The following is a 19,085-nucleotide window of genomic DNA, read 5'->3' as shown; positions in this document are numbered from 1 at the left end:
CATGGAATATTTACATGGATTTACATGGATCATATTATTTCACATGGAAGCAAAATATTTTTTTATTCTTTAGATAAAGCAAACATGATGAATTGAGGAACAGGATAATGCATGTATAAAAATATTTGTTTCAGGAACATGCGCGCAGGCACGCGACAAGCACACGCCCGCATGCGCTCACAAGTATGCATGTAAGTTTTGAATAAATTTTATAGCGTTCGTTTGGTCGTCGTTGTTTCGTTGTTGTCATCGTCGAAGACTTCACCGAAGGGCCAGACTATGCGGGCAGGTGGCCTTATATCTTGGTAGGGGTATAGGTAACCCGACCGACCGGTTTATATGGCTGATCTCTCTCACGTGAATCCTTTTTCCTGTTACCTGTGAAAAGAACAGAGATGGAAAAGAAGAAAGGTCGATATATATTAGCTACAAAGACATATACTCCGAGAAGAATCACGAATCGTACTGGAAGCGTTTTTGTTCAGGAACAAAATAAATGAAAATAAAAAAAAACAGACGAAAGAAGTAATGATATAGAGAAAATGAAAACATACATACATCCTTATGCTTATTGCTTTGACTGTAGCTTATATGTGAGAGTAAAAGCAAACAGAAATTTATTGCGAATAAACGAAATCTTGCTAAACGTTATATTGAGTATAAATTGAATGTTACTGCTGAATCATATGCTATGAAAAATATTCTCGGCAAGAACGATGAAATGTAACGTAATTTATTTCCATTAAGTTTATTAGAAATAAACTATTGACCAAAAGTCATTGATCATTCGGGGTCCAAGATCCAATGCAACTGGCACGCTTGTTTTCAACCAATGATGGTGTTATTGGGTTCATGAAGAATACAAATTATCTTACAATCATTTTGCTAATGTCATAATGGTCTCAAGGTAAGCTTTATTTATTTGATCAGATTTTTTCATTGGCACTCATCTAATTTTTTCATCCCTATCTCCAATTTTATTCACCACCTTTAACGTCAATAGATGTCATGAAAAAGTGTACTCAAAGGTTCAGATATTCATATAAATGGTATACTAATCAAACTTCATGTATCAGTTATTGTGGGGGTTCAGCAATTAATTGTAGATAACAACTTATTGAGAAGTATGTGTTTACGAAGCAGTTGCATAGCACGCGTTTAGATGAATGATAGTTGGGACGGCTGATATGAAATTAAGGTATTGTTGGGACTCGTCACCTGCATCTCTTATGCACTGTTTTCAAGTCAAGCTGTCATAGATATCCTATAAATATCCATTTAGGCGTCAGTTTGTTCAAACAGTTCTTATTTCGAACTGTTTTCATGTTTTTAGTGCACTAAATAATTGTTTGAATAATACGCATGAGAAAAATATTCACTAAACGTGAGTGGAAACGACGTAACCTCCGAAATTGAAATGTAAACACGTATCTTCCAGAGTTACATCGCATGTCAAAAAAAAAGATAAAATCCTGGCGATTCTACAGCCCTTCTTATTATGCTACTTAATTGGAAGACCTACAGCCCTTCTTATTATGCTACTTAATTGGAAGACATACACAAAATCAGGTCGAACGATGGCAAAGAAACATACCTACGAGTAAAATAACATATATTTCATATTTAGTCGAGTAATATTTTGGTGTTTCAACGAAAATTCTGCATGGAAAATTTATGAGAATTAGCTTATCGCACTCAAATGGATAATGCCCGACTTTTGCCTTTTAATTATACACTCAAAATCGACGGTGGCGCCTCTCGTATTAAAGTGTACGAGGCATTCCACGCCATTTCACCTAGGCTGTGACCCCGACCATTCTTAATATGCTTCATTTTTTTTTTTTAATAAAATAGTATTCCATGAAAAGAGTATCTACATCAGTTTTTGGATCGTCATTACTTCACTGTCGAGTGTTATAACTTTCGAAAAAATACGGGTTTTGGAAGGATTGAAAATTTTAAACCCTGATAATTCCTGAACTAATGGTGATATCAATGAATATCACCACACTGAAAAAAGGATCGGTAAATTAAAAAAAAATTGAATTGTTTCAACCCAAAACTACGATAACGAGTGGCGAAACAAATATGAAATTGTTTCAACTCACCAATTCGATTGATTTTGAAACAACGCATGTGTTTTATTTACATCCACATTTGATTAATCCAACAAAATATTAAAAACCTCAAAAGATTGAAATGAAAATTCTTAAATGTCGCAATGAAAATTATTTTAAACCGTGAGAAAATATCAAAAATTTCACAAATCTTAAACAAACATTTATATTTGGAAAAATACTAATCTGTATCTATTTTTTAAAGTGTCAAAAGAATCAAATAACACGTAAAAACAACATATATTCAATGACGGCAATTTTTATTTCTCACTTCTTCCAGCGAACGAATTCCATTTAGTATAAGAACTAACGTATACGACTATTAAAAAAATGAAACTAATAATGAATCGCATTTCAATAAATTTTTAACCGGATTCTGCCGTACAATTTCGTTTTTTATGAATGACTAGCATTCATTTTATTTTTTTGGTTTCAAGAGACTCGGTAGAGTCTCGGGACAAGTACATTGACAGCTCTGTCATCTGCTGGTCTGAGGCTCTCGCCGAAACTATACTTTCTCTGAATAAAACGATTCGCGGTGGTGAGGGTAAAACTGGCATGCCATTTTCGAGGATAGCGGAGACGTTTTGTAATGCGAAAATAGGTTTAGAGATTAATTTTTAAAATCCCTTTCAAATGAACCCGAAACCAACACGATCAGTTGCGTAATTGCTGAGAAAAAACTTTGCACAGGCTCAAGATTATGCAAAAGTACTAACACATTTATGGATTTACCGTGTCTGTATACGCGTACCGACCACTACATATTAGGGTATTTTGATGCCCTTCATAGCCAATCCCCGCCGAGAAAAGACTGGCTTCAATTAATCGCCGATAAGAAAACTTCAGATCGGTCCCGTCGTCTGTCTTCACACCGTCGATCTTCTTGTTTTTGTCACCACATCGTTCCCATGTTTGTTTACGATAGTCGGTCTCTCAGTCTTCGTGTCACATCGTTTATATCGACTGTCAAAATAATTTCTTTCGTTCATCGTCAATATAATAAAATTTCGGGGAAACAGTGCGAAATGTGTAAATTCGATTTACAGTTTTTATATAACAGTAAAAATGTGTTATGCAAGTTTCGTAAAAACAGTGCGGGTTAGTTTAATCTCATGACAACTGTTCGCGTGTGTTTGTTAATATATAAAATATCACTTCGACTTTTACGATTATTTGTGACATAATTTTCTTGCAATCATTTGTTCTTATTTCGTTAAATTTTCAATAGGAGTTGCGAGAAAAAAAACGTTCGTTCATTATAACCTCAAACGTTCCTTCCAAAACCGTGTGTCTTCCTAAATTGTGTGTCGCGCAAGTATATTGAAGAAAAAATACGCAAAATTGGTTGTATATAAATGAATTCATATAAATTTAAATTAAATTAAATTTTAATTCAAATTTAAAACAATGTTGCTTAAATAAAAGTGTCTAATCCAACGTATTCTCATATTTTCTTTCATTGAGTTTGGCTGTCTTCTACAGTCCCTTTTTTCTACCTCCTTAGCTTACAGAGTATCCCTACCAATTTCTATTCATTCTCTAGATAATATGTATGTTGTGTGTATTTCTGTTTCCTCAAAATGATTGCAACAACACAATATGAAACATTTGTAACAAAGAGTCTAGTTTATACACCCGAGTTTCAAAAACATATTTGGGCCGAGTAAATGCATAGATATTCCCTTGAGTTGCATGATGAATTTGTGATCAGATATTTAGTCTGCGTGTAAACATGAAGACATACAAAATTACGATGCTGAAGTTTGAAAAAAACATTTGTAATTCACCAATTTTTTATTTCACGAAGTATCGGTGCAGCTTGAAGAACTAAGAATTGCAAATTCGACAGGGAGCGAAATTGCAGAATTACTAGAATTTAGGAGAGTTTTTTTTTTATCATTTCGTTGGACTTCAACGTTGCAAACTTCAGCATCATACAAAATTACTCCTTTCCGCTTGCCTCAACATGCACCATGTCTATCACTTTTTTTTTCGAATGTGACATAATAACTTTCGAGAATGTGATTTAGGAAATTCTGAAATCTTTTTCCTCATAGTATTAAAGTATGTATTATACTGATATGCAGCAAGTACCCGTAAACTTTGATATTTCTGTGAAGCGACAGGTGTGCTAATCTTTTCACGTTTTCGTTTCGACTGTAATATATGAGTGGAAAAATTCATTCCTAAGTCTTGAGCTGCTTATTTCTGAATAGGGCTAGAATTACTGTCTTCGAAAACCAATGCACAGATACATCAATCAATTTTGAGTTCTGTTTGCTCTTAAGTGCGCTGTCTTTATTACTTTTAGCATTGATATAATTGATTTAATGAATTTGTGGTACTTTTTTCTGTCTGTATCAAAATGTAGATGAATAAACCGCGGTGGGTACTTGCAAACTTTGAAACTTCTGTGTATTGACATGTGAGCCAAGTATTATCACTTCTTATTTTTGATTAGGGAATATGGGTATTGAGACGAACGATACCGCTCGACAACAAAGCATGCGCCCGTACCGACACGGCAATTAGCGATACGCGTATCACTCAGAGAGAGGCGCCAGCGTACGGACTCGCTTATCGACCCGTGCCACGAAGATCACAAGAAGACTCTATTTTCACTAATTTCATTGAATAAATCATTTCTCTTCAACAACAAAAGACTGAATTGTATAAGAAAATTTTGTGCGAACTAATCAGTGGCAATTTCAGAGCAAATTCATTTGAAAACATAACAAAAAAATTATCAAATCATTTCGAAGCAATTATTTCAAATTTAAATAGGTTTCGCGCGTCACTGCGACCAGGCTCGCAAGAGCCAATCAAAAAATTCAGCAAATAGGCGAATTCTTCGAACAACCAATGGAAAAATTAAGTAGTTTTGATTGGCGATTGTGAATTACCGCACAAGCGCATTTCATTAAATTAAAAATTCACGATTGGTCGAAAGCAAGCGACCAATAATAAAGCACACCGAAAATAAAATTGGCCAATTAGAAATGTTAGAGCAAACAAAGAGTTCGAGATTAAATTCAATAGCGAATCAGGAAAATTGGCGAATTCCGCCAAAAATCATTATCATTATTCTCCCTTGTTATTTCGCATATAAAAAGGCGTCGAGAGCTAGTCTTGAGAGCCAGTCTTGCCCCCATCACGCTTGACTCGCTTACGCACGCCGATCTGAGACTGAGCAACTCAGATCCGCACACGCAATTCACCAGCCGATTCTGACTTCGCAACTCAGAATCCGCTTTGCAAAACGTAGATCACCACCGACTCAGTTTGGAAGGGCAGGGCCCATTCGGTCCCGTTTGGGTTCAAGATTTCCACTCTGGGGCACCGATCTGACCAGAAGGGCGGGGACAGTTCGATTTCGTTCTGGATCAAGATTTCTGCCAGATTACCCTTCCTTTTCCTGCCAAGAGGGCGGTGACCGTTCGGCTCCGTTCGGTCGCAAGATTCTTGGGGGAATCCTTCCCTTCATGCCAGGAGGGCGGGGGCAGTTCGGGTTCGTTCTGCCTTAAGATTCCTGGGTGGATTGAATTCCGGTTGATAGGTGCCAACGTTTAAGGCAAACAATTAAGATCTACTTGACTTTTGTATGAAATCGTAAAATTCTAAACTGCGTGCGAAATTCAAATTTAATTGCGAAAATTTAAATAATTTAATTGCAAAACTCAAATTTAATTCTTTAATCGCGAAACTCAAATTTAATTGCGAAATTCAATTCTTTAATTTAATTGCGAAATTCAATTCTTCATTTGCGAAATTTAATTGTTTGCGAAAGTTACTTCTTTATTTGGGAAAATTAATTGCGTAGCCAAAATTCGTTGGTTGCGAAATCTTAGTCATTTCTTTAATTGCGAACTTTATTTGCGAAAGTTGATTCTTTAATTTGTGAAATTAATTCTTTAATTTGCGAAATTAATTTGTGAAGTTAATTCTTTAATTTGTGAAATTCTTTAATTTGTGGAATTAATTCTTTAATTTGTGAAATTAATTCTTTAATTTGCGAAATTTAATTGCTTCATTGCAAAACCAAATTTAGTGTCTGCGAGATTTATTTGTGAAATTTAATCCGTTATTGGTGAAAGTTAAGTCCCGATTTGCGAAATTTAATTGCGAAATTTAATTCTTTAATTGAGAAATTTACCTTATTTTGAGAAATTTGCTCTTCTTTAAATGCGAGATTAAGTCATTTGCGTGCGAAAAATACCAAAAGCAATAAGGAGACATTCTTTAGCTCGAACCAAAATTCTCTTTTGTAAACGACTCACACAACAACAAAGAAATCAATTTTGAATAAACTCTTTGGTTTTTCACAGATCTTTCCTCTCACCTTTGTTTTTCTTTCATGCCTGCTCCTTTATTTGATAAGAAGCTCGAATCTACGCGTAACGGGGTGTTCTGACACAAATTAGTACCGTTACAACTTTGGCGCCCAACGTGGGGCAGGCATTGCTAAAGGAAAGCAAGGGTATTGACGCTTAAAAGTTCGTTTTTATGAAAATTATTCGAGGTTTAAAAATGGCAGAAAATAAAAGTCAAACGGATGACGCTATGGCAGATGCCGGATTTCAAAATCCAGAATTACAAACCAATGATTTCACGATCCCTCCTCCAGGTGCGGGAAATATTTTTAATGAGAGTAGAGCGAATTTTGGGGAGGATTTAGCGGTCAATCAAAAAGAAGAGAATAGTTTAGAAGAATTCGAGACAATCAGACCGCGGTAAAATAGAATTTGGGGAAGTTAACAATCATTTGTTAGTAAGCTTAGTCGAGTCCATACAAGAAATAAAAAAATCAAATGCAAAGCATGGTTAATGAAATCACCAAGAATCAGCAGGCGACTCAAGATTTACGGGCCGAATTCACAGACAAATTGACCGTCATGCATGCTCAAATCGCGTCAGAAGTACACAAAATTTATGATCCTATCAGACGACATCTCACAGGTCTCACAAACATAGTTCAGGAAAATGAGTCAAAAGCCGCGGTGCAGGAAGTCAGCATAGCTCAAATTCAAATAGACATGAATGCGATAAAAAAACGGGTAGATACGCTTGAGAATACTGAAAAAATTCAGAGCCCAAAGACCGCAAGCACACGAATGATAGAGAAGCCCAGTAAAGAAATATTGAACGTTCAGGTAGATTCAGATAGTGAGGAGGAGGACCAAGAAAGGCGAAAGTTTCGGAATAAAACCTCCCCACATCCGAATAAAATTAAAATCAAGCCTCCTAGTTTTGACGGTTCGAATAACAAACGGCCAATTAAGTTTATTAAAGAATTTAGGCAGTATTGTGAAGTAACAAACCCTTCGGTCACGGAAATGAAATATTTGCTCGGGCAAAATTTAGAAAAAACGGCCAAAGAATGATGGGTGTTGATTGAAAACCAGGTAGATAGCTTAGATGATCTCGAAAAAAAATTCACAAACAGGTTTTGGAGCCATGAGGTCCAACGGAGGGTCAGAAAAGATTTAGAATTCGGAAAATATCCAGAAAAAGATAAGAAATTGAGTCGGGTCGAATATACCATTCGAACTTTCGGTGCGGCTAGGTATCTGATCCCACCACCAAACGACCGAGACATCATCTCCTCACTCTCCCAACATTTCACCGAGGAAATCCGAACCACGATTATCAGTCGTGGATTCGAGACCCTCGAAAATCTGATTAAATTTCTGGAAAAACTCGATCAGAGTGGGCCAGTCAATCCTGGAGCAAAGGAAGAAACATCTCCATCTCCACACCACCAAAAGAGTCAAAATAATGACCAAAAACCTTTCCGCATGCCACAATCAAATCCCAACAACTCGGGGGGCTACCACAACAATCGAGGTAAACAAAACTGGCAAAATAATCGGCCAAACTATAATCAAGGTCATTACGAAGGTTACCACAATTGGTACAACCAACACAATCGTAATTACCAACAAAATAGCAAAGAAACGGTTTTTTTGAATAAATCTTTTGATTTTTCACAGATCTTTCCTCTCACTTTTGTTTTTCTTTCATGCCTGCTCCTTTATTTTATAAGAAGCTCGAATCTACGCGTAGCGGTGTATCTGACACAAAAGAGTACCGTTACAGTATATATAAATAATAGAAGAATTATAAAATATGGATATGGATTATAAATGATGAATAATAAAAAATAATGCAAAATGTTACAAAAAGTCAGCGGTGGTCCTTTTGTGAATGGCATAAGAATTTGTTTTCAAAATGCATGTGTTAAAAATGAGCAAATCTGTTGGTCTTGACGCACTTCATACTTTTCTTTTCTCCAGTTGGACCTTGCGGAGGGTACATGCAGAATTTAAACAATTTGTACATTGACATGTGTGCATCAACTTACTATCTCTGTATATAGTAAAAATAATACTTCAAAAAGTCATAGGAAGCCTATTTTTGAATAAAATAAAAATTTCTAGCTCAGAAGCTAGAAACATTCAAAAATGTTAAGGGATCCTTTGTCAAACCGGCCACTTTTTTTCGACCATCTCACAAGGAAAGGTACTTTAGTGTCCGCCTCTGATTTAGATAATTTTTTTCTATGTTATAGTCCATCCAAAAATAAGAGACACGTATTTTTTTTTATCGGCCGAAAGTTATTTTTAAGGGGTGAAATCAACCCTCAAAGTTCGGCATGTTTTGCGTCTGGTAGAGTGTTTCATATAGAAGCACTCAACCGATCGAAACGAAACCAATTGCAAAATGTTTGGCATGTCAAATAACCCATATGACATGTCCAACTTCTTATGCACCCTTACGGCAAAGGGGTGAACCACCCCCGAATGTTCAGAATTTTTTCGTATAACAAAAACTTACAATCCGATTTTAATAAAACGAACGCCATTTTGCAGAGCAAAAAAAAATAAAATCGACGTGTTTTCGGGTTTTCCTCGGATCAAAAAAATTGAGGGGGTAAAACACCCTTAAAATTTCAAATTTTGTTTTGAGCACTGGCCCCTTCCAGTTTTAGTATTCTTTTCATAGAATGTAGCTTATCAAAAAATAAGAAACACGTATTCTTTTTTATCGGCCGAAAGTTATTTTTAAGGGGTGAAATCAACCCCCAAAGTTGGGCATGTTTTGCATCTGGTAGAGCGTTTCATATGGAAGCACTCAAACGATCGAAACAAAACCCATTGCAAAATGTTCTGCATGTCAAATAACCTATATGACATGTCCAACTTCTTATGCACCCTTACGGCAAAGGGGTGAACCACCCCCGAATATTCAGAATTTTTTCGTATAATAAAAACTTACAATCCGATTTTAATAAAAGAAATGCCATTTTGCAGAGCAAAAAAAAATGGACGTGTTTTTTGGTTTTCCTCGGATCAAAAAAATTAAGGGGGTAAACCAGTCCTAAAATCTTGAATTTCACTTTGCGCATCGAAATGTTGACATTCAATTCATATGGTTCCTTTATCATTGCGTATCGACTTATATGTTGAATAATATTTATTTCACATATTCATTGGCTGACATCATAATCGTATAGAGAATCGAATACTTTGACATGCTTTACGTGAGAAGTGTTAGTTTTCGTTCTACAGGTTCTACTATGACATCTTTAAACGGTTCTTGAAAATCTAATGTCGTATCTTCCACGATTTCTAACCGATTGAACTCTGCCATAGAAGCCTTCAGAATTCTCTCGAAACTTTCTTTCAATTCCACTTCATTATTGTTAACAGGACTGTCAGGAATGTTCATTACTTCAAATGTAAGAAGCAACAGTCTTATTACGTTCATTGGGTTGATAGACATGTTCATGACAATACGTTATTCACAATAGCGGACACGATAGTGATAGATAAATAATTAAACAGCAACTAAACTTCTGGAGTAATATAAAGTCAGTTTTAGCTTCTTCATCTTGAGTGGGTGGCTTAATCTGACATCATCACAAAAACAGATTTTTTTATTTTTTCGGATATCTCTCAAGCATTAGGCTGAGCGAGCTGGCTTTTTTAAGAATACATGGCTACGAGCCGCTATAGCGATTCTTGATATGGATAAGAATATGGCAAGGCTTGAGTCAGCTTTGTTTGCCTTCTGGGCGGGGAATTGTCAATGCGGCTCTCGATATTTGAGTTTTATTTTGTTTTCGTAAATCATTCAAAATAGACACTTATATAAATAGAACGAAAACTAACACTTCTCACGTAAAGCATGTCAAAGTATTCGATTCCTTATACGATTATGATGTCAGCCAATGAATATGTGAAATAAATATTATTCAACATATAAGTCGATACGCAATGATAAAGGAACCATATGAATTGGATTGTAAACATTTCGATTCGCAAAGTGAAATTCAAGATTTTAGGACTGGTTTACCCCCTTAATTTTTTTGATCCGAGGAAAACCAAAAAACACGTCCATTTTTTTTTGTTCTGCAAAATGGCATTTCTTTTATTAAAATCGGATTGTAAGTTTTTATTATACGAAAAAATTCTGAAAATTCGGAGGTGGTTTACCCCTTTGCAGTAAGGGTGCATAAGAAGTTGGACATGTCATATAGGTTATTTGACATGCAGAACATTTTGCAATGGGTTTTGTTTCGATCGGTTGAGTGCTTCCATATGAAACACTCGACCAGATGCAAAACATGCCCAACTTTGGGGGTTGATTTCACCCCTTAAAAATAACTTTCGGACGATAAAAAAAAATACGTGTTTCTTATTTTTTGATAAGCTACATTCTATGAAAAGAATACTAAAACTGGAAGGGGCCAGTGCTCAAAACAAAATTTGAACTTTTAAGGGTGTTTTACCCCCTTAATTTTTTTGATCTGAGGAAAACCCGAAAACACGTCGATTTTATTTTTTTTTGCTCTGCAAAATGTCGTTTGTTTTATTAAAATTGGATTGTAAGTTTTTGTTATACGAAAAAATTCTGAACATTCGGGGGTGGTTCATCCCTTTGCCGTAAGGGTGCATAAGAAGATGGACATGTCATATGGGTTATTTGACATGCCAAACATTTTGCAATTGGTTTCGTTTCGATCGGTTGAGTGCTTCTATATGAAACACTCTACCAGACGCAAAACATGCCGAACTTTGAGGGTTGATTTCACCCCTTAAAAATAACTTTCGGCCGATAAAAAAAAATACGTGTCTCTTATTTTTGGATGGACTATAACATAGAAAAAAATTATCAAAATCGGAGGCGGACACTAAAGTACCTTTCCTTTCAGATCTACCTTGTAACTGTTTATATCCAAGTACTACTAAAAGGTACTGTACGTGAATTTTTTCAGGTTTTTAAATTCATAATTTTCGAAAATACTTTTTTTTTTTAAATGAATTTATCTCGGAAACTTTTAGTAACTGAAAAAAATTGTCTGCACTTAAAAGTCATCGTTTCGTGTTACCTTTCGGACAGATGACTCGAAATAATTTTTACGTTTTGATAACGATGATTTTTTACCTAAAGAGGGGTAAATTATTTTTTTAATCAGAAACAACCATTTTTTTGGCTGAAAAAATTACAGAGTTTTCCAATATGTCTAACGATATCGCAAAAAAATCGCCAGAATGGTACGGATCGAGGTTCTAGCGTAAAAAAAAAGAAATCACAAAAATGCTTGATTCTCTCGAGCCGGGGTATATCAGTTTGCCCTTGTTTACTTATCAAGAGACGCGGTAGCGGCTCGACGCCAAGTATTAAAAGGAAAAACTGCAGCGCAAAAGAAAAGCCAGCGCGAGCCCTGCCGCTACTCTTATATCAAGAGACGCGGTAGCGGCTCGACGCCAAGTATTAAAAGGAAAAACTGCAGCGCAAAAGAAAAGCCAGCGCGAGCCCTGCCGCTACTCTTATATACGCGAATATGCCGGTTTTATGACGTCACAGAATTTTCAAATGGCTCTCACAAATAAACCATTTCATAAAAGAACTTGAAAATTTGTGACGATTTTTTTTCGATTTTTCTCTTTCCATTGGTCTTTGTTGCAAGTAAATCCGTCCAGTAGATCCTGAGATATGTAACGTTAGTGATTTAAAATCCATCATTTCGGGATTTTCATTTTCTTAGAGACAGAGGGGCGTAAGTTACGCTTGTTTACATTTGGACTTACGTCCTTTGCACGATTTTTTACTTTTGTCACACTCTACGTCACGCACTACGCTGAACGCGGCTACCCCCTCTCCTTCTGCGTCGCCGAGCGAGAGAGACAGAGAATGGGCGCACAGCGGGGGCAATACCAGTTCCTGGTTTGCGCATAAAATATGTATATAATTATATAATATATATTTTATTTATTAATATTAATTAATAATAAAATATTATTATAATAAATATTTTATTATAATTAATATATAATATAATATATATATATTATATTATACAATATATAATATAAAATGATAATAATATAAGAAAACAAAAAAATTGAATAATACGAATAACATTAAATAATAAATAATAAAAATAAAAAAATATAAAATTCTGGTCGACGCCGCTGGATATTTCGAAGATGTCTAGGGCGATAGATCATGGGTTTTGGAGGACTAGGTTTAGGTACATTCTATCGCGAATTTCGATTTCTAGGTGGACGACCCCATAGTTTTTTATGTCCAGATATATTCCTCCATGGCTTTCGTCGTCTAGGTATGTTTTTTCATGGTTTTCGAGGTCTGGGTCGACGGCTCCTTAGTTTTCGATGTCCAGGTATGTTTCTCCATGGTTTTCATGGTTTCGGATAATTCCTCTATGGGTTTCGATGTCTAGGTATATTTCTCTATGGTTTCTGATGTGCAGGTGTATTTCTCCATAGTTTTTAATGTCCAGGTGTATTTCTCCATAGTTCTTGATGTCTATGGTATATTTCTCCATGGTTTTCGTGGTCTAAGTACTTCTCTTCATGGTTTTCGCAGTCGAGGTCGACGGTTCCACAGTTCTCGATGTCTAGGTATGTTTCTCCATGATTTTCGTGGTCTAGGATAATTTCTCCATGGGTTTTGATGTCTAGGTATATTCCTTCATGGTTTTCAATGTGTAGACGTGTTCCTTTATGGTTTTCGTGGTCCAGGTATATTCCTCCATGGTTTTCGATGTATGGATATGTTTCTCCATGGTTTTCGTGGTCTAGGTACAATCCTCCATGGTTTTCGTGGTCTAGGTATGTTTCTTCATGGTTTTCCATGTCTAGGCATGTTCCTTCATGGTTTTCGTCACCCAGGTATATTCCTCCATGGTTGTCTCGGTGTAGGTAGATTCCTCCATGGTTTTCGTAGTCGAGGTCGACGGCTCCACAGTTTTCGATGTCCAGGTATGTTTCTCTCGGGTTTTCGTGGTTGAGGATAATTCCTCCATGGATTTCGATGTCTAGGTATATTCCTCCATGGTTTTCAATGTCTAGGCATGTTTTATCATGGTTTTCGCGGTCGAGGTCGACGGCTCCACAGTTTTCGATGTCCAAGTATGCTTCTCCATGGTTTTCGTGGTCTAGGTACATTGCTCCATAGTTTTCGTGGTCTAGGTAGATTCCTCCATGGTTTTCGTGGTTCAGGTATATTCCTCCAGGGTTTTGGATGTCTGGATATGGTTCTCCATGGTTTTCGTGGTCTAGGTAGATTCCTCCATGGTTTTCGTGGTCTAGGTAGACTCCTCCATGGTTTTCGTGGTCTAGGTATGTTTCTTCATGGTTTTCGCAGTCGAGGTCGACGGCTCCACAGTTTTCGATGTCCAGGTATGTTTCTCTCGGGTTTTCGTGGTCTAGGATAATTCCTCCATGGGTTTCGGTGTCTAGGTATATTCCTCCATGGTTTTCAATGTCTAGGCATGTTTCTTCATGGTTTTCGTGGTCTAGGATAATGCCTCCATGGGTTTTGATGTCTAGGTATATTCCTTCATGGTTTTCGATGTCTGGATATGTTCCTACATGGTTTTCGTGGTTCAGGTATATTCCTCCATGGTTTTCGATGTATGGATATGTTTTTCTATGGTTTTCGTGGTCTAGTTATGTTTCTTCATGGTTTTCGCAGTCGAGGTCGACAGCTCCACAGTTTTCAATGACCAAGTACGAAGGACCACGAAAACCATGTTCCTTCATGGTTTTCGTGGTCCATGTTCCTTCATGGTTTTCGTGGTCCAGGTATATTCCTCCATGTTTTTCGTCGTCCAGGTATATTCCTCCATGGTTTTCAATGTCTAGGCATATTTCATTATGGTTTTCGTGGTTCAGGTATATTCCTCCATGGTTTTCGATGTCTGGGTATGTTTCTTCATGGTTTTCGTGGTCTAAGTTGATGGTTCCACAGTTTTCGATGGCTAGGTCTGAGTTTCCATGGTTTTTGTTCTCTAGGTATATTTCTTCATCATTTCCGTGATCTAGGTCGATGACTCCATACTTTTCGATGTCTAGGTATGTGTCTACATATTTTTCAATGTCTAGGTATATTCCTCCATGGTTTTGGATGTCCAGGTATATTTCTTCATAGTTTTAAATGTGTACGTATGTTCCTTCATGGTTTTCGTGGTCCATGTATATTCCGTCATGGCTTTTGATGCTAGGTCAACAATTCCATAGTTTTCGATGTTTGGTTATGGTTCTCCATGGTTTTCATGGTCTAGGTCGACGGTTCCATTGTTTTCGATGTCTACGTCGACAGCTCCATGGTTTTCGATGGCTAGGTATATTTCTCCATGGCTTTCGTCGTCCTGGTATGTTTTTTCATGCTTTTCGAGGTCTAGATCAACGGCTCCGTAGTTTTCAATCTCCAGGTATGTTTTCCCATTGTTTTCGTGAACTAGGTTGACGACTTCATAGTTTTCACTATCCCGGTCGATAGCTCCATAGTTTCCGATGTTAAGGTGAATTTGTCCATGGTTCCCGATATGAAAGTTAATGGCTCCATAGTTTCCGATAGTGTGGTGAGTTTTTCTAAGGTTTTCGATATTTAGTTCGTCGGCTCTATAGTTTTCGATGTCTAGTTTGGCGACTATAGGGTTTTCGATGTCTAGGTGGATGCCTTCGTATTTTTCAATATATATTCGACAATTTTATATTTCCCGATATTTAGGTAAACAGTGCAATGGTTTACGATATATTTCCTCATAATTATCGATATCTAGATCTGCGATTTAATAGTTTACATTGACGATGCAGGTTCAGACGTTACAGAAGACCATGAAAAAATATCACTGGACACCAATAACCATAAAGCTGTGGTCTTAGACATTGAATACCATGAAAACATCTCCTTGGACATTGCAAACCATTGACAGTATCCATGTCAACATGGAATCCATGAATGAGAAGAAGATAGTTTCAAAAATCATTTTTCCAAGTAAACAAGTGGAGCTTTTCCAAAAAAGGAATAGAAAATGAAAATATCATCCCATTGCATAGGAATTTCCCAATCTTTCATTGGAAAATTCGATTTGCTGAATGGATAATCAAAATCGTCACCATTATGGCTTGTAAAAGGTTTCAACTCACATGAACATAACCGCACAGTTTTCGTCCGTCTACATAGAAAAATTGGCTGTGTCGATTGCTTTTGGCACATAGAGAAAAGCACTCAACTTGAAACAAATCGTTTTAAAAATTTTCGTCGAAGACGAGGAATGCATTTTTTTTCTTAAGTAAATATTGTCACGCCTCTAAAAAATAAGCTAAATCAGAAAAAAAAATAATTGACAAAGTAAAAAACGAACGCCAATTATTAAAAGGTCGCGACCGTAGTTTCCAATAATTTTCTATATTTGCATTATCAATAAAAAACTTCAAAATATAAAAAAAAAATGAAATCGTTTCCTGAAGTTGACAAATATAGTGAATGAAATACGATTCCTATATAGTTGTCACGTCTCGCAAAAAGAAGTGAAATCAGTAAATATTAAAACTTCAAAAAGTAAAAAAGGCACGCCAGGTATTAAAAGGTCGTGACCGTCGTTTTAAATGATTTTCTATATTCGCATTGTCAATAAATAAATTAAAAAAAATGTTTAACTGTGAAAAAATATGAGATCTATTATAACATATACAGTGAATGAATTACATTTCCTGTAGGAATTCTGAATTTTGGAAATAAAAAAAATGAGATCATTTTCTAACGTAGCCAAGTACAGTGAATGAATTAAGGTTCTTGTGGAATTCATTTGTGTACACTTTTAGCCCTAATCCCTCACTTATTCAGAAAAATTTTCCAGCAAACGTCACAGAGCAACAAAGGTTTCTCGAATGATCCTGCAATTATTAAGAGATTATCATCTGTTTTTATGCTAGCTCGGGTTATAAACTTAAAACAGTTTACGCGTACAAGTGCATGCATTGTATCTATACGATGAACTGCACAAATTCATTTTCAACATTACACACAAGCTTGGCGTGCATGGTTTTCAATCGGAAGCTCGGCGAAGGAATGCCTCATCCGTCCATATATTTGAAGAAAACTTGATGATCCTCTCATGTAATGGTTTTTTAATTTGCCATCCCTTTTCCATCCAACTATTTTATTGAGTAGTTCGACGTGAGATCCCGCGCTATGTACATAAAGAAAAATATCTATTCTTGACTAGTTTGACTGATAAATTCATTACTCCAAATGTTTCGTATTCAACGCGTTTTCTTTTCTCAAATCAATGTTTACACAGCTTACTTCTTTGTTCATCCATTTCAATACTTGTGTAATTCATCCAATCATCTGCCCATTTGGTAAAAAAAAAGAGTGTACGGACAAACGAGTGAAAGTGACGCGTGGATAAATTAAAATGCGTATGGGCATGAAAGAATGGCCGTATCTATCCGTACAAGATAAAGGCATATAAAGGGATTGATTGATTTCATTTCTTTATCCGTTCGTTTAATTGTTCAATTTTATCCACAAATTTCACCATCTGTATTGTTTACCAAATCATTATATAACAGGGCCCCTCTTATTTTATTGGGGGATCGGTTTTTTTCACACTCGTTCATACAATTCTAATTAATTATTGTTTTCATAGTAAATTTGAACAATTGTCTCTTCCCGAGCTTCCGATTGAAAATCATGCACGCCAAGCTTGTGTGTAATGTTGAAAATGAATTTGTGCAGTTCATCGTATAGATACAATGCATGCACTTGTACGCGTAAACTGTTTTAAGTTTATAACCCGAGCTAGCATAAAAACAGATGATAATCTCTTAATAATTGCAGGATCATTCGAGAAACCTTTGTTGCTCTGTGACGTTTGCTGGAAAATTTTTCTGAATAAGTGAGGGATTAGGGCTAAAGTGTACACGAATGAATTCCACAAGAACCTTAATTCATTCACTGTACTTGGCTACGTTAGAAAATGATCTCATTTTTTTTATTTCCAAAATTCAGAATTCCTACAGGAAATGTAATTCATTCACTGTATATGTTATAATAGATCTCATATTTTTTCACAGTTAAACATTTTTTTTAATTTATTTATTGACATTAGATATTCTTGTATTACCGCTTTCAGTGAAAACTGACGTTTTTGGCTGTTTTCCACTATGTAATTAATAATGAACGATAATTTTGTCGCTAAAACGACTTCCCTGCACATTATTCGCTCTATATTGATAAAATTTGCTTGAACATTACTGATGATACGATACGTTATTATCAGTATAGTAATTATCAACGGATTTAATCGCGAAGATATTAATTTGTTAGCCGCAGTTTTCGAATAAACTTTTAATTGCGCAATGGCGTTATCAATTGTTTGCTATTTCGTTACACGCTGGCATCTTTGTGACCTTTGTGACGAGTTGAACAAGCGATTTGAATAAATAAAACAGTGCGTCGAATAATCAAAAGGGAGTCTATCTGAACTCTGTTTTTGATTTTCTTGCCATGTTTCTGCCGATTGTTTCAATGCCATTTTTATATTTGATTCGCGTGTATACAATTTTTGACACGTTTTAAGTATGATCACCCTTTTCTATTTTCGCAGCTTGAGATGTTTCCTATGTTTCTGTTTAATACTTGCTTGTATTAATCTATTGATGTCTCGTTCTTTAATTACGCTGGATTTTGAGGGTTCCATGAGCTTGTCGCAAAGGAGACAGATATCATCACTATCTTCCCTCGGCTCATCAACTTCTTTACCTGATGCACTTTCATCATGCCTAAAAAAAATGCACATGAAATTTACGAAGCTTTAACATATATGGAAATGTTACATATTTTCAAACGAAAATTATTGCAATTGTATTTACCTACCATCAGTCGATGTGGAAGCTTCATTCAGATCATCTTCGTTTGTAGAGTTCATGATAACGGTTGTGTTGTTTTGTGTCATGCACTGATCATCTAGCAATTCGGAGTAAATGCTGAAACCGTATACGATTTTTACCTTATAATTTTTCCAATAATGTTTAGGCACCCTAGGGACAATGATATCTAAATATGTACATTAGGGTAATCCTTAAAAGGGGTGTTTTCGAATTTCTTTGCTCCCAGGGGCTCAGATGCTTCCAAATAAATAAAAAATAATTCCCTGAAAATTTGAGCTCTTAATATTAACTCTAAGATAGTCCGCATTCCAACCTAAGTTGCTTATGGAAATAACATGAGAAAAATTCCTTTCGTTCTTTAGTATTTCATAACTCTGGGGCAAATAAATTCAAAATTTCGAGACATACATATTTTCATAGAGAATTTGACGCTCTACAAAAAAGGTCTTATATGATTTCTAGCTAGGTCTAGCTAGGTTTAAGAGTTATTTGAGCTCAAAGTTTAATTTTTTTCTCATTATCAATATTATCAAGGATATTCATCAAATAAACACTTGTGTTATAAAATATATTACATATTTGCAGTATTTTTTTATATTTATAATCAATACATGTAAATACAATTTTTTTTTTGGAATTGGATGTTTCGTCGACTAAGAAAACTGAAAGTTTCTGAGTATTCAAGGCTACAGAATGAAAGTACAGATGAAATATGATACCATTTGATTATTTAACCTCAATCAATTTCCATATT

At 35.8% G+C, this 19,085-nt stretch overlaps 1 protein-coding gene across 1 annotated transcript in view; it reads left to right on the top strand.

The window, feature by feature from the left end:
* The window catches only part of LOC122408437 (protein lin-11-like), a 715,873-nt gene that overhangs the window by 333,055 nt on the left and 363,733 nt on the right, over nt 1–19,085 (top strand). Inside the window, exon 3 of the mRNA XM_043415231.1 lies at nt 135–191. The gene's annotated coding sequence lies outside the window, so the exon portion shown is untranslated. The remainder of the gene's footprint in view (nt 1–134; nt 192–19,085) is intronic.

This window comes from Venturia canescens, chromosome 3 (assembly GCF_019457755.1).
Source record: "Venturia canescens isolate UGA chromosome 3, ASM1945775v1, whole genome shotgun sequence".
Taxonomy (NCBI): Eukaryota; Metazoa; Arthropoda; class Insecta; order Hymenoptera; family Ichneumonidae; genus Venturia; species Venturia canescens.
Note: the sequence above shows the minus strand (reverse complement) of the source record. Positions and strands in the feature narration are given on the sequence as shown.